At 41.5% G+C, this 23025-nt stretch overlaps 1 non-coding gene across 1 annotated transcript; it reads left to right on the forward strand.

Annotated features, from left to right (window-relative positions):
- The first annotated feature begins 677 nt into the window (after positions 1 to 677).
- Positions 678 to 869, forward strand: LOC123376757. Its single transcript, XR_006581929.1, has one exon. It is a non-coding gene; the product is annotated as a U2 spliceosomal RNA (small nuclear RNA).
- The last annotated feature ends 22156 nt before the right edge of the window (positions 870 to 23025 follow it).

Below are 23025 nucleotides of genomic sequence, written 5' to 3' on the forward strand. Positions count from 1 at the left end.
CACAATACATCACAGCACTGAAACTGCAAAGGCTCTTTGGCTGGTTTAGAACCCTGCAGGAGCTTTTTGGAAGACAGAGTTGAGGAAAAACTTATTAATCTCATTACTTGTTTCTCAATGTATCTGTTTACCTCTATATTTATATAGACATAGAGGGTGTGTGTGTGCATGTGTGAAATATATAAAATTGAAAGATACAGATACAAAGATGAGCTGCAAAGTAAAGGTACAGAGGTGTAGAGATACACCTATATCTGCACTCTGCATCTCATCTCTGTATCTAGCTTTCTCTACTATTGCTTCCCAAATGCATGTGTGAAATTTATCTTAAATCAGTTGAAATATATTCAAAGGGAAAAAAGGGAATTATGTTGATGAAATAGCAGCAAAGAATCCTGTGGCACCTTATAGACTAACAGACGTTTTGCAGCATGAGCTTTCATGGGTGAATACCCACTTCGTTGGATGCAAGATGAAATAGACCACTCCCATATAAAACTTCCTTCAGTTATGAAATAGATAACTGACACCTGAGAGACATTTCATGTGTATTTAGTCCAGAGGAAACTCGTTGGGCAGTAGGACTTTACTAATTTGATGCAATTGAGTTACACAGGAGCAGTTCCAAACTACTAAGGCATTAGAGCGAAAACTTTATTGTGTAAACATTACACAACATAACTTCTCAGCCTTTTGGCTAAGATCAAACGTAGAAGCTGTTATCTGATCAATATCTGATACATCACCTGTGTGGGGCTAGTATTTGAGGCATTTTTGCCTAGTGGATAGAGCACTGTCCTGGGACTCAGAGAACTGGTTTCTATTCCCAGCTTTGCCACTGGCCTGTTAGATGACCTTGGGCAAGTCACGTCTCTCTTTGCCTCAGTTTCCCCAACTGTAAAAAGGGGCTAGTGATGCTCACCTCCTAGGTAAAGTGCTTTGATATCCGCAGATAAAAAGTGCTATATAAGAGAGGCAATTTTGTTGTTGTCTCAAAGGGAAAAGCCAGGATTCTACAGGACTTATATATGTGCTCTAGTGCTGGTGTGGTGTTCTCCTTTATAATGTGTTCACAGATCATTGGTTCTATCAGTGTGAAGCTGTCAGTGGACACAGACACACACTCTCTGTGTAGCCTCTTAAACAGAGGCAAATCCCTATTGATGCCGTAGCCTACCACTCTTCTGTGGTGTTACTGAGAACATTGTACAGAGAAATAATGTTAGTGTTTCCTAAAGTTCTTGGGTACTTGTTTATTCCATGCAGCACTGCCTCTGAACTCCTTCAGTCTTGGAGAACTAGAGCTGTTTGAAGGAGAATTTGGGTCTTTTCATTTGCTTTTGGTTGGTGCATTGATCTGCTGCACCATGTGCACTGTCTGTAACAAAAGTATTTTTGGAACAGAAGAACGGGTGATTTTTCTTGGCTTTCCTTGCATGTCACTGTGATCTCCGGGGTGCTGGATATGTGATGTATCACAGGCTGCAAATCTCACTGACAGCAGCTGTGCAGTGAATGTAAACCAGCAGTAACAGAAATAAAGGTTACTTCCAAGCTGAAGATAACTAACTTCCTCACTCTGTCTCAGGTACCACCTGCCGGTAAAGTGGGGGGAGGGGAAGACCCCGCTTCTAAAACTCAACTGGCTCTTTATTAAGAGAACTGTTTACAGAGATGCTGCCACTGCAGCTAGGATTCTAGCCACACTCTGTTAAGTGGTTTTGGATCAATGCAGATCCTCAGTTTATCTGATGGTTTTCTCACCACTGCTAGGCTACTAATCCCCTCTGAGCTAGTCTCAACAGGTGTAACGATGCCACTTCTTTGCATGGTTGCCTATCCCATGGCTCCACCAGGGTTAATGCATTCAGTAGTTTTACAGGCTGCACATTGGGGGTCTACGTCTAACTCCAGCTTGCTGTCTGGGTGTCCATCTCCTTGAAATATGTCCTGACATTCTGTTAGAATGCTGGACAGGGCCCCCGGTGCCTGTTCTTCCTCCTCTCACGTTGAAGATGTTTTGGTATTGTACTGCAAGCAAATCCATGGTTTGCACTGCCCAGCAGTGGGTGGTACTCCAATGTGTCAGCTACTATAAATTCCAAGTTATGTCTCTTGTTTCATGGGTTTCTTATCAATGGCCTGCATTTGCCCATTGGTCTCAGAATGGTTTTATTGCACTTGGGTCATATTCCTCCAGTCTAATATTGATGCTTATCTGTGTTGCTGGGTTAAATTGCAGCTGGCTCCATGATCCACCTTGAATCTAACTGCTCATCTAATAGCATAGTTGCAAATATGGCAGTTGAATGGCTGGCTGCCTTCTTCCTCAGTGTGTGTACACTGCAGGTCTTTGGGTCTGCTAGAAGTGCACTGCAGAAACTTTGTTGGAAGTCTCTACATCCTCAATCCCTGCATGTACTTGTGCCTTTCTTCCAGGGGTGGCTTCAGTATTGGACATAAATTGGTTCTGTTTCCCACATCCTTTGCACCACTACCCATAGGCTGGGCATTTTTCGTTCTGCCTTCAGTGTTGCTTTCCAAAGTATGTACAGTGCAGCATGATGTCTGCATTCTTGGCTGGTCAGTCTCTGCCCTGCCTCCTGGGTTCCTTCAGCTTCAGCCTGTGCACTTGTTCTGCACTAATGATTGTTGTTACTTTGATCCCTTCCCTGGACAGTTCAGTTGCCCTTGCTATTTGAAGCCACTTCTCCAGGGTTAAATCTCCTCCCCACACTCTCTTTCCTGTTAATGGGAATCATGTGTCCCACAAATAATTCTTTCTCCAATTAGGGAATTTCTAATGTCTCCAAAATTACATGCGGATGCCAAAGTTCTCAGCTCTGCAATGTATCGATTTCCTCGTCAGCTTCTTGGTTTCAGGTTAAAAAAAAGTAACTCTCTACAGTGATAAGGTGGGTGAGGTGGTATCTTTTATTGGACCAGCATCTGTTGGTGAGAGAGACAAGTTTACACAGAGATCAGGTCTCTCTACAGTTTCATGCTGTTTGGGTTTACAGTACTCAGACACCTTTATCAGCTGTTCCAGTGTTTCAGGTATGATTAGAAAGAGTGTCTTCTCACATACTTCTCATCCCTTCCTCCAATAAAATACTAAAAAAAGCACCATCTGTTCCTCACCTGTATTCCCTGTGATCAGCTCTGTATGAAGGTATAATTCTTGCTTCCATTGCTTCCATTCCAATGAAAGGTTTTTTTGTTGAGAAATCTAGCATTCCTGGTGGTCCCAGTCCTCTATGCTGCTTGTTTGCTGATGCTATCTATTTGCCTGCTAATCACACTCTCCTCCCTGTTATGGGGCTCACTAGACTGAGTTGCCACCATGTTTCAGGTACCATATGCTGCATAATAACATGACAGGTCTCCATGGTTCTAAAACTAAATTGACTCTTTATTAAGAGAACTATTTACAGCCATGCTACAACCACAGCTTCCTTCTGGCTTCCTTCCTCTCTTGCCTTCTCCACACTAGTTCATCCTGCTCCTCCCTCCACGTTCCATGACGATTTGCTACATTTTGGACTTTTAAATAGGTGAACCTTAGTATTGTTTCTGTTTGCTTTAGAATTAAATATAAGCTAATGGGAGTCATTCATGACCTGAATTATGAAATCTATTCACTGCAAGACTTTTAGTTATCTCAAGACATTTTGTCTAATTCTAAGATCAAAACAAAATTAAGATGTGCCCTGCACTGTGGGACCCAGGCTTGTGGACTCAGTGTTTCCAAGCCCATGCTCTAGCATCCACATTGCACTGTAAGACTGGGTGTACAATTGCTGGACCCGATTCTCACAGTTGTGCTAATGCATCCACACTGCACTACACAAACCGTCTAACTTGGGTCTGCAGCTTGACCTGCATCCACACCGCAAAATGACAGGGCTTGTCACAGCAGGACTCAGGCTCTGAAACACACACATGCACACTCCTAGCAGGGGTTGTACCATACGACTGGAGAATTGCTAACATAGTTCCTATTTTTAAGAAAGGGAAAAAAGGTAATCCGAGTAACTATAGGCCTGTTAGTTTGACATCTGTAGTATGTAAGGTCTTGAAAAATTTTTTGAAGGAGAAAGTAGTTAAGGACATTGAGGTCAATGGTAATTGGGACAAAATACAACATGGTTTTACAAAAGGTAGATCATGCCAAACCAACCTGATCTCCTTCTTTGAGAAGGTAACAGATTTTCTAGACAAAGGAAACGCAGTGGATCTAATTTACCTCAATTTCAGTAAGGCATTTGACACAGTTCCACATGGGGAATTATTAGTTAAATTGGAAAAGATGGGAATCAATATGAAAATTGAAAGGTGGATAAGGAACTGGTTAAAGGGGAGACTACAAAGGGTCATACTGAAAGGTGAACTGTCAGGCTGGAAGGAGGTTACTAGTGGAGTTCCTCAGGGATCAGTTTTGGGGCCAATCTTATTTAACCTTTTTATTACTGACCTTGGCACAAAAAGCGGGAATGTGCTAATAAAGTTTGCGGATGACACAAAGCTGGGAGGTATTGTTAACACAGAGAAGGACCGGGATATCATACAGGAAGATCTGGATGACTTTGTAAACTGGAGTCATAGTAATAGGATGAAATTTAATAGTGAAAAGTGCAAGGTCATGCATTTAGGGATTAATAACAAGAATTTTAGTTATAAATTGGGGACACATCAGTTGGAAGTAACAGAGGAGGAGAAGGACCTCGGAGTATTGGTTGATCACAGGATGACTATGAGCCGCCAATGTGATATGGCCATTAAAAAAGCTAATGCAGTTTTAGGATGCATCAGGCGAGGTATTTCCAGCAAAGATTAGGAGGTGTTAGTACCATTGTACAAGGCACTGGTGAGACCTCATCTGGAATACTGTGTGCAGTTCTGGTCTCCAATGTTTAAGAAGAATGAATTCAAACTGGAACAGGTTCAGAGATGGGCTACTAAGATGATCCGAGGAATGGAAAACCTGTCTTATGAAAGGAGACTCAAAGGGCTTGGCTTGTTTAGCCTAACCAAAAGAAGGTTGAGGGGGGATATGATTGCTCTTTATAAATATATCAGAGGGATTAATATTAGGGAGGGAGAGGAATTATTTAAGATTAGTACCAATGTGGACACAAGAACAAATGGATATAAACTGGACACTAGGAAGTTTGGACTTGAAATTAGATGAAGGTTTCTAACCATTAGAGGAGTGAAGTTCTGGAACAGCCTTCCAAGGGGAGTAGTGGGGGCAAAAGACATATCTGGCTTTAAGACTAAGCTTGATAAGTTTATGGAGGGGATGGTATGATGGGATAGCCTAATTTTGGCAATTAATCAAAGATCAGTTGCCAAATTATCAGCAGGTAAGTATGCCCAGTGGTCTGGGATGGGATATTAGATGGGATGGGATCTGAGTTACTACAGAGAATTCTTTCCTGGGTGCTGGCTGGTGAGTCTTGCCCACATGCTCAGGGTTTAACTGATCGCTATATTTGGGGTTGGGAAGGCATTTTTCTCCAGGGCAGATTGGCAGAGGCCCTGGAAGTTTTTCGCCTTCCTCTGCAGCATGGGGCACGGGTCACTTGCTGGAGGATTCTCTGCAGCTTGAGGTCTTCAAACCACAATTTGAGGACTTCAGTAACTCAGAAATAGGTTAGGGGTTTATTATAGAAATGGATGGGTGAGATTGTATGGCCTGCATTGTGCAAGAGGTCAGACTAGATGATCATAATGGTCCCTTCTGACCTTAAAGTCTATGAGTCTAGGGCCTGGGTTCTTGGTGTTCACTGACCTGAGTCGCACTGACTTGTGCGTGGACAGGTGCGGGGCTTGGGCCTAAACCTGAATCAGAGTCTGGCTTAGTGTGCAGTGTAGACATAACCTATGAGAAGAGAGACACGGGGGAGGCAGCTTGATCCTCCCTGATCATGGGGCTCTCGGAGGCCCATTTGGCACCTAGTACAGGTTAGGACAGCTTGGCGGTCTGGTCTAATTTGGGCATGGTTGCCATAGTCCCTATGAACATAGCAGAAGACAGAATAGCCCCCTCCTGTTATCTGCCTTGGAGTCTTCTGTGGGGGTGGAGAGTGTACAGATGCAGAAGTCTGGCTGGGTTTATTTAAGCATCATTTGCTCTGTACTATACTTTTCTGTTTCCTTTCCATATTTGATTTATAGCTCTGGCTCCGCATCCCACAAGTTCATGTAAAGCAAAAGAAATAAACAGGCAATTGCACAGCTAACAATTTTCGGAATGTGGATTTGGGGGCCAAGTTCATTCTAGCCTAATGATGGGCATTCCAGAACTCTCCTGTCTCCGAGCTGTGCTGGTGCCACCAGCTAGGGATGGGTGAGGAGGAAGGAGCAGTTAATTCCAGAGATGCTGGCTGGGAAAGAAATGCAGCAAGGCTTCCTTTTCCCAGGCTACTTCTAATGCCACCAGCCTGGGTGAGAGGAGGCCTCAGAAACTCCTCTTTTTTCTGGGCCACTCTTGCTGCCAGAAGTTGGAGTAGGTGGGAAGGAGGACTTCCCCTACCCCTGCTATCCATCCTTCCTACCTTCCTTCCATTTATCCTCCACTCTTTCTCTCACACACACAGTGAAAATGAGGGCAAGGCATGTGGCTTGAGGAGGGAAATTGAAAGACAATGAGTAGTGGAGGGGTGGTGATAATGTGGGATTCAGAATGAAGGGTCAGTGGAGCAGGAGGAAGGAAGAGGTAGGGGAGAGAGGAGGAGGAAAAGGTGGCAGTGGGAGTGCCTGTCCTCTGAGGGTGTCTATTTGAGCTGGGAAGTCATTTGTTCTGCTCAAAAGTGCCCAATTAGGTTAGGAACCCATTTCCCATTAAAAATGGGATGTAGGCACCTAAGTCACTTAGGCATCTTTGAAAATGTTACCCATAATCATTTAGAATATGAAAAAGAGTAAGTGGATATGTGCACTGAAAGTTCACTTCATAAAACTTTTCTTGGCTTCTCCATTTTTGGAATGGAATGGAACATAAAACCCATTTCCCATTAAAAATGGGATGTAGGCACCTAAGTCACTTAGGCATCTTTGAAAATGTTACCCATAATCATTTAGAATATGAAAAAGAGTAAGTGGATATGTGCATTGAAAGTTCACTTCATAAAACTTTTCTTGGCTTCTCCATTTTTGGAATGGAACATAAAACTTGTTAGAATTTTTTTAGTCAAGGTATTTATAGTTACTGAAGCCAAAATATTGTTAGTTTCACTTACATTCTTTAGTGCACCACAAGTACATGGAACGTTGACAACACAACCAGAGGAACTAATATATACAGTATCTAGAACAAAAGTATAATAAAAAACCCGAGAGCTATGTATATGACTATGGAGAATATCGTAATAAACCCAGGTTACCATAATTGCAAACTACCACGCAGCCTACTTGATGGGGGTCCACAGGTAAAAGGTGAAAGAAGAAAAGGAAAATGTGAGGATTGCGGATCAGTAGAGACAAAGGCATAGGAGGAAGACAAGGGAAGGGAAGATAATGAAGAGGAAATGAATCTGAAGGGGGTGGAAATGAAGAGAAAGGGGAGATGAGAAACAAAGATCAGAGAAACAGAGAAAAGGGATAATGGAGTGGAGGCATAACAGACTGACAGAACAGTGGAGGAGGTTAATGGTGAATCAAAGAAAAAGACAGGAGGAAAAAGATGGGCAGGTAAAGGTGAAAAGAGAAGAAAAACAGAGGGTGAATGGGGAAAAGGTGGAAAACATTTTTTTTTCAAGTCCATCCCCCAAAATATAACCAACACTCATACACTGTGATTACACCATCATGCACAGGGTTGGCCAAAGGATGTTGGGGGACAGTAATATGGCTCTTTTAGGCATCCCCAAATTTACCTGATATTTTTATATGAAAAGGAGGTTGAGGGTTCAGGTTACCAGTAGCCTACTATGGGAGAGCTTGCATAGAAACCAACATTTAACATAAAGAGTTTCTGTCTAGGGAAAACCTGAAAAGAATATTTGTAGAATTTGCCCAGCTATAGTCAGAATCATTGCAAAATAAAAATGGTGCCTTCTCATTCAGCTATATTTTAGTTTCATGATAAAGCAGTGGATAACTTTTGCCACTATTTGGCATCACTTAGCTAATACTGCAGTGGGAGAATGAGCTGGATCCTATTCTGCTTTGTGCATCAACTAAATTGTCAGCACTAACAGTTTTAAAGTGCTCAGAATGGGACAGATAATGTTATCAATTGTAAGCAGAAATTCACATTGGTTCAAGGGGGATTTCTGCTTCAAAACTGGTGGTATATTAATAAGATCTAATACCTACACTTCCACTTCACAGATTCTCCAGTATTATAACTGTGTTGCATTCATCAGTTCCTGCAATACCAAGGCAGGCCATACAGGAGGCAAAGGTGTTCATCTAACTCAGCAAGTTATGAAGGACAGCAAAATATTTAAGGATGCATCAGTTCATTGGTACTGACAGTGATGTGGGAAGCAGAAACACAGCTTAACTTTTGGATCTAGGCTACGTTTACAGTGAACATAAAAGAAAACTTTTTTTTTGTAATTTGGAGATGGTTTGGAAGGGAATAAATACAGAACCCTGTGATATCATTTTCAGCATTATAACTTTGCTACTCCTTTTTCTTTGCACTTATATAACTTTTTTCATTCAAGGCTCTCAAAGTGCTTTACAAGCATTAACAAACAAAGATTTTATTAAAGTCATAAATTTTTGTGAATGTTAATACATTTTTAATGTCAGAAACAGAACTGCACGAGGCTGAAATGAGCCAAAATTCAGCATAGCAGACATGACTTGCAGAAACATTTTTTATTTGCCGATTATTTTATCTGTCATGTTTCTTTGGTGAAAACAAAAGAAATGCGAATTTAGGAAACTAATCTTGATGGCATTTCTTCCCAGAGAAATAGATTGAAACTAAACTGCAGAGGCCAATGCTGGAGTTTGCAGTTTACTGTTCAGCCTTTTCTGGTGAGTGAGTGCAACTTTAGATAAAAAGTTGCAGATGTTATCCTAAACATCTTTTGATGTGAAGGACCAGATCTTCAGCTAGACTGATTTACATCAGCTGAGGATTTGTCCTAAAATGACAGTAGATGGATTAAATCCCTGGCATTCTTAGAAATGGCAGAGATTAATTCCATAGCAATATAAACTTTCATTCTTGCTTTGAGACTCAAGGCTGTATTTTGGATGATCTATTCCAAGGCCTGATTATTAATCAACCTCTGGGTTGTGAGGACTCATAAAATGTATTCCTTACCATTCTTAGGACTTGTCTAAATGCAGAGCTGCACAAGTTTAACAAAAATCTTTTTAATTTAAACTGATTTTGATAAACTGGTGCAAAGAGCTGTGTGAAACGTGTATTTCATTTTAGCCTAAGTCAATTAGGAACAGGTTTAATGAAACCATAGAAAGACACTTATACTGAAGCAAGAATGTCTACATAGGGTATCCAACGAAGTGGGTATTCATCCGCGAAAGCTCATGCTCCAATACGTCTGTTAGTCTATAAGGTGCCACAGGACTCTTTGCTGCTTTTACACATAGGGTATGTCTATGTGGCAATTAGACACCAGTTTCTGGTCCTTGTCAGCTAGCTCGGGCTAAGGGCTGTTTAAGTGCAGTACAGATGTTCGGGCTCAGGCCAGAGCCCAAGCTCTGGGACCCCATAAAGGGGGAGGGTTAAACAGATGTGAATGCCTACTTGCAGGGTAGACTTACCCATAGGGGTTTGCACTGGTTTAACTAAATCAGTTTAAATTAAACCAGTGCAAGTTATGTGTAGGCAAGGCCATAGTGTAGGTCTGGAATGATATGTATTGGAACACTGACATGTTGACCCACACTCTTTCTTGTCCAATTACAGATCCAATACTTCAGGCTTATATAGTAATTAATGAAAGCGTGCACAGCCAAGAGAAGAAAGGGCTGTGGTGGCAATTGCAACAACTGTACTTCAGATACATTCAGAGCTAGATAGTCCACAGGCTTAACAAAGGTAAATGCTGATAGTTCTTCATTTTCAAAACTTTTCATGGACTTCTGAAAGCCTGCTTCATAGATGTTCCACTCTGTATGTACCTTGCACCTATCTTTTCTAAGTTCCCTACTCACTTAGTAATAACACCTCTGTGGTGGGTTTGGTCACAGAGACCCCTTGGACTGTCACCTGACAGTTTGAGACTACCCCTTTTCCCCACCAGCTTGGGACTTCAGAACCCTGCCTTGTTGAGCCAGACATGCTAGTCTGCTGCAAAGACAGACCCAGGTCTGAACCATGTTCCCCAAAGCTGCAGGCTTTAACTGAAAACAGCTTAGAAAGTGCACCTATCTCTACAGGAGCGGCACCAGGGTTTTTGGCACCCTAGGCGCAGGGCCGGCTCTACCCATTTTGCCGCTGGTCCCGCGGGCTCCGGTGGACCTGCCGCAGGCGTCCCTGCGGAGGGTCCACTGGTCCCGGGGCTCCAGTGGACCTGCCAGAGGCATGCCTGCGGATGCTCCACCGGAGCTGCGGGACCAGCGGACCCTCCGCAGGCACACCTGCGGGAGGTCCACCAGAGCCGCCTGCCGCCCTCCCGGCAAAATGCTGCCCCCCCCAAATCCTGGCGCCCTAGGCGACTGTCTAGGTCGCCTAAATGGAAGCACCGGCCCTGTATCTCTAGCACCCAAACGCCCAGCTCCCAGTGGGATCCAAATCCCAAATGTATCTGTTTTACTCTGTATAAAGCTTATACAGGGTAAACTCATAAATTGTCTGCCCTCTATAGCACTGATAGAGAGAGATGCACAACTGTTTGCTCCCCCAGGTATTAATTACTTACTCTGGGTTAATTAATAAGCAAAAAGTGATTTTATTAAGCATAAAAAGTAGGATTTAAGTGGTTCCAAGTAATAACAGACAGAAAAAAGTAAGTTACCAAGCAAAATAAAACAAAATACAAGTCTAAGCCTAATACATTAAGAAACTGATTACAGATGAAATCTCACCCCCAGAGATGTTCCAATAAGCTTCTTTCACAGACTGGACTCCTTCCTAGTCTAGGTCCATGAGTGATTCAGCTTTTTGCAGGTCAACATAATTGTTTACATGTTAGTTTGAACGTTCCCAGGAAAGCTGGTGTCTCCCAAAGTCCATTGTTAGTTAATTACTCTCAATTACTTGAGTAATCCCTTCACAATGTTGGCCAAACCTTTCTTATGTGTTCCCTACAGCAAACACTTTAAATATAAGCATAGAGCCAACGCTCATAATTTCAGATATAAAAATGATACGTGCATACAAATAGGATGAATATATTCAGTAGATCATAACCTTTGCAAAGATATGTTACATGGCATATCTAGCATAAAACATATTCCAGTTATGTCATATTTACACTCATAAGCATATTTTTATAAAGCATTATGGAGTAAAGCATCACAACCTCTTCTTCCCCCCACTTGCCTGGTGAAATATTGTTCCTGTAGGTAAAATAGAATTTAATAGGACCAAATGCTTAAAAGAACTGAAGGGGTCAAATCAAATGTTTCATTGCAGAGCCATTAGCTATTCAGAATCTGGTACAGGAGTCATTTAATTTTTCTGTGAAGTAATAATTAAGCTGATTTAAATGTCCTTTTTAAATGCAGACACTTTTTTACAAATCAAATGAATCCTTTGCTTTGAAAGGAGACAAACTTTCTTGTTCATCTTTGATCATTATGATATTTTAGCTGAAAAATAATTGCATGGACAAATGGATCTAATGAATATACTTGTGTATATGAAAATGAAAATGTTGTTTCCTGTAGCGAAGCGTTCTTGCACATTGCCCTCCTATTGAAAGTCACCACTCTCCATATGAAGTTGGCTCATTGAACAGAATATTTTCATCAAAATAACATTGTCATAAATTTCATTTGTTGCTGGTAACACATTTTCTCAATCCAAACATTGGAAATGCCCTAGTGTAGTAATTATATTAAAATGCTTTTAGTGGAATAATGCTACTGCTACAAATTAAAGTTTTTGCTTGCTATCCTTCCCTGGAAACACAGGATCTTTTTAGATTAAGCAGCATGATGCTAAACTCCAGTAAATCAATAGTCATGAGTTGCAGTGTCTTTTAATAAATCCTAAAATGCCAATAACATTTACTTATCACTGGCATTATTGATATTGGTGGAATCTGTTCCATTCCTCTGTTCTTTATTCTGACTTGTGTCAATAACTGGTTAACTGGGATAACATTCCCATAATTAAAGGTATCTGGTTTCATTCCTATTAGTATACAATTCTACAGAAATGTTGTAGGCAAGTTAAAGAACATAATACCCCCTTTGAAGCTCCAAAATACACACGTTCCAGGCACAAAATAGTCAGCTTTTTATAAGGTTTTCATCACCACAGTAGCTGAACACTTCTCAAACCTTAAGGTGCTCAAGCTGGGCACTCAGCAAATGAGGTACACTAAACTAGAGGGCACTTCTGAAAACGTGGTCATTAATCTCTGTGCACCAAAGATCCCCATCAGTAAAACGGGGACAATATTTCCTTATCCTTATTTTGCTACCACCTGCCCTTAATGTAAGGACCCTTTGCCTGTGCCTGCCAGGGGTCAGCTCCCTGACTCCACCAGCCACTGGCAACACAAGTGCTCCTGCTCCCCATACCCATCCTGCTCTCTCTACAAGTTAGTGATAGGCACACTCCCACCCCAAACCTGCCAAGTGCCACCCTGGAGTGCCCAGCCTCCCGTCCACTGGACCGTCACAGTATTTATAAAGTCACTGTTCCAGTGTACGTCAGCTTACCAGTTGCACCTTAGAACACAGCTCAGTTTAAAACACAGCGCTTAGAGTGTGTCTGCATTACAAAATTAAGTCAACCTACCTTACGCTGACATACAGCCACCTCAGTAAATACATCACTTGGGCGTGTCTAGGTTTGGTCCTTGTGTCAGCGGTGCACGTCCTCACCGGGAGCACTTATATCGATTGTAGTCAGCGTGGGGCATTGTGGGATGGCTTCTGAAAGCCAATAACAGTCAATGTAAGCAACATAGTGTCTACACTGACTCTGCGTCAACCTAACTACATCGACATAGACTCTACTCCTCTCATGGAGGCAGAGTTATTAAGTTGGGATAGTGGGGCAGTTACATCAGTGGGAGCAAAATTTTAGTGTAGACACTTCCGTAGGTCGATGTAAACTTCCTTGCACTGACATAACTCTGTAGTGTAGACCAGGCCTTATATATGTTTATAATGAAAACAAGTCAAAGATAACTTCAAGTATGGAGATTCAAAAAGTAGCAAGTCAAAGTACTGGAAACAAATAATTACATGTAAAATAAAATCATAACCTACCTTCTAGAGACTAGTTTTAATTAACAAAATACTGTCTTCTCTAATGAAGTTCAGCAACCCAAAGTTCATGCAGCATTTTCTAGCCAGGTTGGATGCGACCCCTTTATCTAGAAACAAGGGATGATCTCAACTTGTCTCCTCAGTGAAGGATTTAGGGTGTCTCTCATACCCCATGTTATACTTGAACAATCCATTGTCTTTTATTGTCTGTTGGTAAAGACCTCACATGCCACACTTTGGCATGCTATTATGCAGACGTCAGACCTGGAGAGCATGGTAAATCCCTATGCACTTCTTACATCCTCTGCCAGTTGGCACCAAGTGCTCTCTGCTACTTTATTCCTTGCTTTTTGTTCTGGCATGTGACTTTTGGTATGTCTGTTTCTCAGTTTACCCATTTATTAATTTTTTGCCTTCCTAATGAATATTAGGAAAATACTTAGAGATAATCAAAAGAAAGAACTTGTATGGAAAGTATCATTAATGTTAAAGATAAGATGCAACGCTGCATTTCATATCCTGTTTTATTTTCAGTAAGTGTTATGCTAGCTCTCTCCTGTATATAGCGGTTTCAGTAATGAATAGCATGCCCTGAAATCTGTAGATGCACTGTTGTCCTGTTTGGCTTGGCAGATGTAGAACTGATGTTCTGTTGGGTAGCTCCAAAACTATCAGCTTTGTTTTTATTGATCCAAAGGATAGAGATACAACATGCTTTTTGCTTTGCATGACAATCCGTGGCCTTTTGATGTTAGAAGGATTTCACGGAGCATGCTCCCTGAGTCCAGCTGGTGGCTTCCCATAAGATGATTCTGGTTAACTGAGTCACGTAGTTGCTGGGTGATATCAGCTGAAAGATGAGAAGTGTGTTCAAAAGCCCATCTAGTGGGGCTGAAATACGTATTGAAAATGTATTAAGAATGCTAATTCCAAGCGCTTTGTGGGAAATAGATGTGTAGGCCCTCAGACTTCTGTAACCTGCACAACACATCTGAAGGGGGAAGGTTTGGCAGCTGGGCAGGTTACTGCTGAATGTCTTTGGGGGCATGCCAGAGAGAGGAAGAGACAAATTAACAGTGAGTGGTTCTGACCAGAGTTGGGAGTCAGTGGTTTAATCAACTAGAAGGGGACGAGCTGGGAGTATTTCAGCCATGGAGAGGAGGGTTTGACTCCCAGAGTTCATCTTTCAGGGTGTGTGTGCGCATGTGGTGGTGAGGGGACAGGGTAGCTGACAAAGCTACTTCCCTCCAAATGCAGGGTCCTGTGAAAGTGGCACATGTGTCTCATGGCAAGGCTAGCTCTGTATGTCAGGAGAAGTGCTTCCTATGCCCTTTCTCTACTCTTCCATGTAGATAACAGGCTACCTTCTTTGCAGCAAATTAGTCTGAAATACAAGACTTAAAGCCAAATGGCCCTTCCAGTTACATAAACCTGGAAAGTGCCCATCTGGGGCAAAGAGTAAAGAGATGTGCAACATGGAATACTCGTTAGTACCAGATCCAAGGTGCTAATTTAATTCAATGACGCTTGCATGGCCCCTATTAAGTCCAGAATGGGAGCAGATCAGTGGTGCCAGCATAATCCAATTAGAAATCTAAATTGTATATTTTTTCCCTACTTGATTGGAATGTGGTTTGAAATTTAAAGCAAAGGATAGTTCGGGGTATAGTACTGATAATCTGCATGTGCACTAAAACCACAATTTGGCTGCTGCTCACTTATAAACATTCCACTTCCTCTGCCAGCAGCAGCAGAAGCAGCATGTTTGACAGCAGGCACAAAGTGTGTGATATGTCCATGAAATCAGCCACCCAGGCCCAGCAGAAACGGCCTGCCATCTTCAAGGTAAGAGCATTGGAGGCACCAGGGTTTAAAGTGGTGGGTGAAGGTTGCTTTGTGAGCTCATGAGGAAGAGGATGTCCTTGTGCAATTGTGCAGCATCCCTGCCTGTTAAGGTTTCAAGAAGGGAGGAAACAGGGCACTCTAGAAGTGGTGCCAAAAAAAGAAGCCAATGTCACCTTAGGACTCAGGGCACATCTACACTTAAAACACGGCATTGGCACAGCTGTGTTGCTGTAGTGGAGATGCTCTAAGCTGGTAGGAGAGAGGTCTCCTGTCGGTGTAGTTAATTTACCTTCCCAGGAGGTGGTAGCTTTGTCGGAGGGAGAAGCTCCCCCACCCCCTACATAGCGCTATCTACATGGGAGTTTAGGTTGGCATAACTACGTCACTCATGGGTGTGGATTATTCATACCCCTGAGTGATGTAGTTATACTGATATTGATTTGTAGTGTAGACCAGACCTCAGGGGAAGAATAACCAATCCCTCCACCACTCCAAGCTCTGGAAGAAGGAACACATTCATGATCATATTAGGTGGGGAAACCCACCAGAACGTTCTACAGGGATGGACAAATATCTTACACTGAAGCACAAATAGAAGTAAAAAACAGAAGAATTGGCCTTCGGTTTCAAACAATTCCTAGAGGTCCCTTTACCTGGCTGCAACTGGCTTCCCTTCATGGGCTTTTCTGACTCGTTTATATCTCAGTTCAGCTAAGCACTTATGCATGCACTTAAATCCTATTGGTGTGCATACCACTTCTCAGGCAAAACAGTAGGTCTCCAGCATTCTCCCCACCACATCACTGTTCTTCTGTCTTCAGAGAGATACGAATGGGACGCCATTCCCTCAGGATTCTGCCCTCTTGGAGGGGAGCAGCAGTCCACCAGAGAGGGCTCCACCAAAATTTTCGTTGCATCCCATCCTATATATATCAGTTTGATATTGGTTGAAGGCTGCTCTGAACCTTAACTATACCAGTTCATATTCTGATAGAAAAGTGTCTTCACTCATTCAGGGCTTGATCCTGCAAGATGCTGAGCACTCTGTCTTCAGTCCAGCAAAGGGATAGCTCAGTGGTTTGAGCATTAGCTTGCTTAAACCTAAAGTTGTGAGTTCAATCCTTAAGGGGCTGTTTGGGGCAAAAATCTGTCTGGGGATTGGTCCTACTTTGAGTAGAGGATTGGACTAGATGACCTCCTGAGGTCCCTTCCAACTCTGATATTCTATACTTAACATTCAGCAAGTGACCAGTACCACTGTAATTAATGGGAGTATTTATGTGCCTACAGTTACTGGTAAGCATGTCCTTAAATGCTCTTGTTGGATAGAGTGCAGAATCAAGCTATGTATGTATCATTTAGTTGACGTAACAATTAGGGCCATGCTCAGACCTGGTGTTAGTGGTATATTGTTGATCCAAATCAAGAGAATTGGCTCTGTTTACACCAAGCCTGGATTTAACCATACATATTTAGTCCCATTTATTATGATTAAAGCAAGCCTTGAAACGTGTAGTTCCAAGAAATAAAGGGAAGTATGAAAAGCTATTGAAATTTAAACTGGTGCTAGAATCTTTTAGCTAGGAAATGAAGATGAAAAGAATCACAAGGTAATTCCATACAAGTGGTATGTTTGCAGGTAATTCCATACAAGTGGTATGTTAAGAATCTTCTGTGATGTTACAGAACCCATTTGAGATCAACAGCATTAACCACATTGAATTCTTTGGGCTAATGCTTTAAATAATCAGAATCACATCATTTGGCATTATTTAATCATCTGTTCCTGGGGCCTATAAATAGCCATCTCTCTCCACCTTTTTCTAAACGCTTCAAATACTTCCTGCAAATCCGTGGACATCCGCTTATACCCACAGATCATTTTTGCAGATCAGGAATCGGATGTGGATACAAATTTTGTATCTGTGCAGGGCTCTACAACTACTGTTTAAAAAGATTAGTTCAGGTTTATTACTTCGCTGGTGCTGAGATTCTCCAGACGGCCTCATTTCACCACTGAGTTACATCAGTTTCGTACTGGCATAACTTTGCTGATTTCCTGCCCACTGACTTCAGTAGAGTGCATGATGGTGTAACACATTGGCGAATCAGGTTCAGCTTGTAGATTTTTGATATATGTACTGTTGTTGTAGCTGTGTCGGTCCCAGGATATTAGAGAGCCAAGGTGGGTGAGGTAATATCTTTTATTGGACCATCGTCTGTTGATGAGAGAGACAACCTTTCGAGCTACACAGAGCTCTTCTTCAGGTCTGGGAAAGGTACTCAGTGTCACAGCTAAATGCAAGATGGAACAGATAGTTTAGCATAAATAGTTAGCACATATTCTAAGGGACCATTCAAGGTGAAGTGGTCTGTTAACACCCATATAGTCATAAGACAAAATAGGGTGGTTACAGCTTGATAAGCGCATAAATCTGGCATCTTTATTAAGACCACGATTCTTGGAGTCTAGCAACATTATACATTTAATTTTTATTTTTAATTTGATGCAATTCTTGAACTGGGCAATAATGCTTCAATAGACTTTTGCCTTTGATGCATATTTCTGCTCAGATGTTATACAGTTGTATTTGTGGATCGGATTATTATTTGTTATTGTGATGACTTTCCAGTAGAGTTTTCGCATGAAGGTTGTATGACGGAGACACTGAGCTATGATTGCACAGACTATAACTGTCAGAGAATTTATGGGCAGAGTAGCTTAAAGAGTTTTACTGAGAACTCTTTGCCTAAAATAGGGACCTAATTCTTAGAACCATGGTGTAAGACTAGAAGGATAGCAATGCAGTTTAAACGCTTATGTGATGAGTGAGAGCTGAGTGTGAAATTTTAGCCAACTGTGAGGAATAAAGGCTGCTATCCACTGCTGATCATTTAAGAATGATAAATGATGACAACATCCTGAATACTGTGCTGATGCCAAGACGGTAGCCGGAAAAAGTGAAAGTGCTTCCAAGAGTTTGAGAGTCACATGCCATTGAGAAGAGTCAAGGCTGTAGGTGGGTGCTGTACTAGAAGTGAGGAAGGGCTGCAGCTGATGTGGGCTTCAGTTTTTATCTCTCTGCAGTATTCTACAAGTGCTTTGTGGAGCAATTCAAAAAAAGAATTTCTTTGTCACTATAGGGGGGAACTGATAGTGACCCCTATATTTCTGTTGCCTAATACCTTCCATTATAACAGATTCTTGTGATGTTTTTTCAGAAGCTTTAATATCCCTGTTGTTTACAGCAGGGAGAAAAGCCTTGGGCTAGAGAAGCAACTTTTCTTTGTCCCATAAAATTCCATTTGAGTTTAGCAGAGTTGTAAACTGTTAAATTGCCATTTTCCTTTCCCTCACTTGCCTTCCCCAGGATAACGTTGTCAGCATGACAAAATAACCAAACATATGAACATTCTAATGTGTTGTCCATGCCACCAATAGCACAGCAGAACATATTATACTAGGAATGCCTGGGAGCTTCTGACGCATCTGGAGGAAAGACCTGTTCCCTCATCCCAGCCACACCCTGTGGACCCAGCGTATGGCCTGAGAGTCACATTCCCCCCTAAGGGGACATCATAGTGGGCAGGACCTCCCCCAGCTCCTGGGAGAGGGAGAGACAAGGGAGAGATGGGCTGAGCTCCTCCCATAATACCCCAAATGGGACAAGCTCATGGTCCCAGTAACTCACCCACTCATTGAGGCACACCACATGGGGCATAAGAACATTCTATCTTTTCCATAGGACCCCTGCCTCATTCAGTGCTCAGGGTGGATGCACAAAGGGATAGAATTGAGGTTGCTTGGGCAACAGTAAATGTCATTTTCTTACTTTTGATTACTTGATTTGCAATGTAAATACTTTCCATTTAACATAATTATTTGTATATAGGATGTATAACTTGAGGAAATGTAGCCTATTAATTAGCACAGGGGACAGGGAGTCAGGACTAGGATTAAAGTTATAGTCCTGACCATGAAACTGATTTATGGCCTTGGGGGAAGGCATTGCACCCCTCTGCGCCTCAGTTTAGCTGCCCTTTATAGTGGGTGCAATCATATCCATCTGTGTTGGGGTATATGAGCTAGTCTTAGGGTTGTGAAAGCATCATAGTAGCAGTGATGACACCCATTGGCAGCCAAAGTAATGGGGCCGGGAGTGACAGCAATAAAGCAATGTATTTTTTCACATTTTAAACAGGAAGGGGTGAGCAGCAGAAGCCTCCCACTGGAAACAGGGGGACTGATGTCCGCATAGGCACTTCTTTCACTTTTCTCTTTAAATGTGTAAGAGCAGCACCAAGGTGACTTCAGTTAATGTTTAAGGGCATTATAATCATAGTAAATACTGAAAAGAAATAAAATAAAGATTTGGAAGGATATAAATCTGCATGCTTCAGGGCATAAGCCTACCTCTGCCAGGTGTTAGGAAGAAATGTTTCCAAAGTTATCTCCTACTAAGTTCTTCTGGAGACAATTGTTACTGTCTAGATGGCAAACTGGATTGACCCAGTATGGCAATTTCTATGGTCCATTAGATGCTATACGAATTCAAACTATTATACAATCTTTCTTGGCTTTCAAATTTAGGTTTCTAAGGATTCAGTCTCATGTTTCTTACTCACTTTTTTCCAAGAGCTTACTCATTCTTTTCAGCCGGGCTACTCACTTGGGTAATAGCTTCAGGACAGGACCACTGGGGCTAGTTTAATGCCTACTGGCTTCATTAAGAATTGGATTGGGCCCTTCACACTCCGCTGAAATAGCATGCGTATTGCAGGCTTGCTGAGGAAAAGTTACTGATTTCAAGAGCCTACAGGTTCATCCATCAATGAATGTCACGGACACTTACTGCTTACTCTGCCTCCACTGAGCTAGAACACTTCAGTTAACCTATTTTTCAGAATGTTTCCAGGTTCATGAGAACCGTGTACATAAATCAATGAGCACAACTGAAATCCCAGACTAGTAGCGCCGAACTCTTCAAAATAAATAGATAAATAAATAAAAACTATCATATTGCAAGCAGAATGCCTAAGATTCCAAACTTTGGCTAAGAGTAAATGGACTCTTTTTTTTCTTAACTACCAGCACTATCTCACGCTAGGCTGGATTTAGCAATGGCTATTAGAATATATGAAACTGCTATTGGTTAAAATGTTATAAAATGTCCCCTGGATGTTTCTCACATGTTCATATTTTTCAGCTGTGGTTTCTCAGTCATGATATACAGTCCCCTTGTGCTATCATAGTGTGGGAACAGGGTAGTATGGAAAATATACCCTCATAATATATGGATGTTACCCATACTGCAACCCTAGACAAAAACAATAATCCTAATGCATGAAAATCAATATTAAAACACAGTTTTCATTGTATTAAAAATATAAGGCAGGCATATTTTGAACTAAGGTAGTGATTTATTTATTGCTCACCTTCCCTCACCTCTACCTGTTTCAGAGACCTGGGACTGTGAGCAATTGAAGCCATGGACTGTCCTTTCTTGAAAGTCTGGAAATTGCCTAGCACATCATGGATGTTACAATGAATAAAAAATAAAGTGTAGGTAAACTGTAAAGCCTCCCACATTTGGACAATATTCTTTCAGTTCATATTGCACTTTTGTATCCATAAAGCATTGCCCAGCTGACTTTATTTTTTCCGCAAAGCCCACTCCACTCTAATGCGTCCATATTATCCAATGTTTCCTTTAGCTTAAGGATTCCCAGTGACCTCTGATCAGAGGTTCTGATCATCACTGTAACAAGCCCTGTGATTGACCTCTGTGGAAGTGAGCGGATATCACAGGCATAGCTTATATCCTCTAGCTACGAAAATCTATGCAGGGGACAAGAAATGTGAGTTTTCAGACTGGAAGAGTTCTGGTCAGTCACACAAAAAATGGCAGCGTATATGGGAGAGACCAAGACTTGGGGATGCACTAAGGGATACATCAACAGGACAAGCAAACAGTCATGGGGCATCACATGTCCCTCATTTCCTCCAGTCTATTTGTTCCATGTAAAATGGATAGGGCTTTTGGCTTCTCAGTCCACAGATATCTCATATGCCACCTTTAGAAAATACACAGCTGATGCCTTCCCACTGGCTGCTGCCTCTGAACCTTCCTCCACACATGGAGAAGGCCCACTGCTTAACATAGTCAGCAATGTTTTACTTGAGTCTTCACACTATTGTGCTGGTCACAGGGCTGACAGGAAATTTTTCTGTTGACTTGGTAAATAATCAGATTCAACATTCAACCATTGAGAGAGGAAGAGTTACTTTCCTGACTTATCACACTTAAGATATCTTCTTTCTGGCAAATGTTCAAAGCAATGAGGAGAAATCTGTCTTTAAAGCTGGTCTCTGTTTGAAACACTTCTAACTGTTGAAAGGGTTTAGTTAGCAGCCTTAACCTTTCCCCTACACAGCCTTGAGCACAAGAGGAACTTCTAGAACCATTTCAGGGAACAGAAGAAAGTCAACAGGCAAGTCAAATGTTATTTCAGTCCACCATTGTTTACAACATTTCTCTACCAACACAGATACTGACATACTTAATCTAAGGTGTTATATTAATTAGGCTTCACATTTTTTCCCAAAATGAAGAGGCTAAATTCCTTTTTTCCAAATGATTGGACTATAGCTTTAGTTGGAATACATCTCTGAAATGAGGTACAGTCATTGAAATGATTCAGCTTCTGTCTAGGGAAATACAAAAATAAATATCTACTGACCTGTGGGAAAATATTATTCTGAATATCACGATGAAGTCATGGGAGCTGATTGGGGGGAAAAAGCCACACAGAGAATTAGTTTGGTTTTTAAATTAAATATACTGTTTGCTATTCTGACTCAGATGTTCTGTGTTGCTAGTAGATGTTCTAAACGAGATGTGTACAGAAAATACAAAATTTCATAGCAAAGGTTTATTGGCAAAGTAGCACATTAATAATTTCCTTTCATCCTGTGTGAAGACACCATTGCATCTACCCTTACCACACCAAGAAACAATAAGTTAGTAGGAGCAAACTAGGAGACCATTCTTACCATTATGGCATTCTGTTAATACAATGGTGTTTTTACAAGTGGACTTCTACAGCAGCGTTATGATGGTTGTTATATGCTTTTACTGTAACACTGTTCCTACCTATTTCTTGTTAAAATAAAAAACGTAAGTATGCTGCTATGGATTATAATGGCACCTCTACTGTTGTGTGAATTGTGATTGCCAATAGAAAAACCATTTATATAAAACTGGGCTAAATCTTGGTCCTTGACCTCAAATCAAACCAAAACCTTTTATATGGTTCATATTTTTCATGGAAGAATGTTCTCTGCTTCCTTTGTTGATCCCAACAGCGATCTTAAGGGGAGTGAGTTTGAATAAGTGCTGCAGGATTAGGCCTAAAACTTTGCCTTATTATCCTGAGCTTATTACACTGTAATGGAAACAATATTACAATGGAATATAAATATATTAAACCTACCAAAGATGAAAAAAATACTATCCATAACCACAATGGTGTGACCACAGCAGAAGAGTTTCCTCTGGGTTTCATTGCAAACCTTTCCCACAAGTTAATTGAATTACATGTTACTCTCTGAAAAGAGAAGATAACTCAGCTAATAGTTTTTTCTTCCAACGAACATGATGGCTAGCAGGCTCTTTGTAATTACACTGAAAATTATTTAGCTCCATGTACACTAGCAACTGAGCCACTTTAAACATCAACCCAGGCGGACTCCAACGTTGACAATCATTCTCAAGAGTCAATCCTTTTTCTATAGTTGCT

This window comes from Mauremys mutica, chromosome 8 (genome assembly GCF_020497125.1).
Source record: "Mauremys mutica isolate MM-2020 ecotype Southern chromosome 8, ASM2049712v1, whole genome shotgun sequence".
Classification (NCBI taxonomy): domain Eukaryota; kingdom Metazoa; phylum Chordata; order Testudines; family Geoemydidae; genus Mauremys; species Mauremys mutica.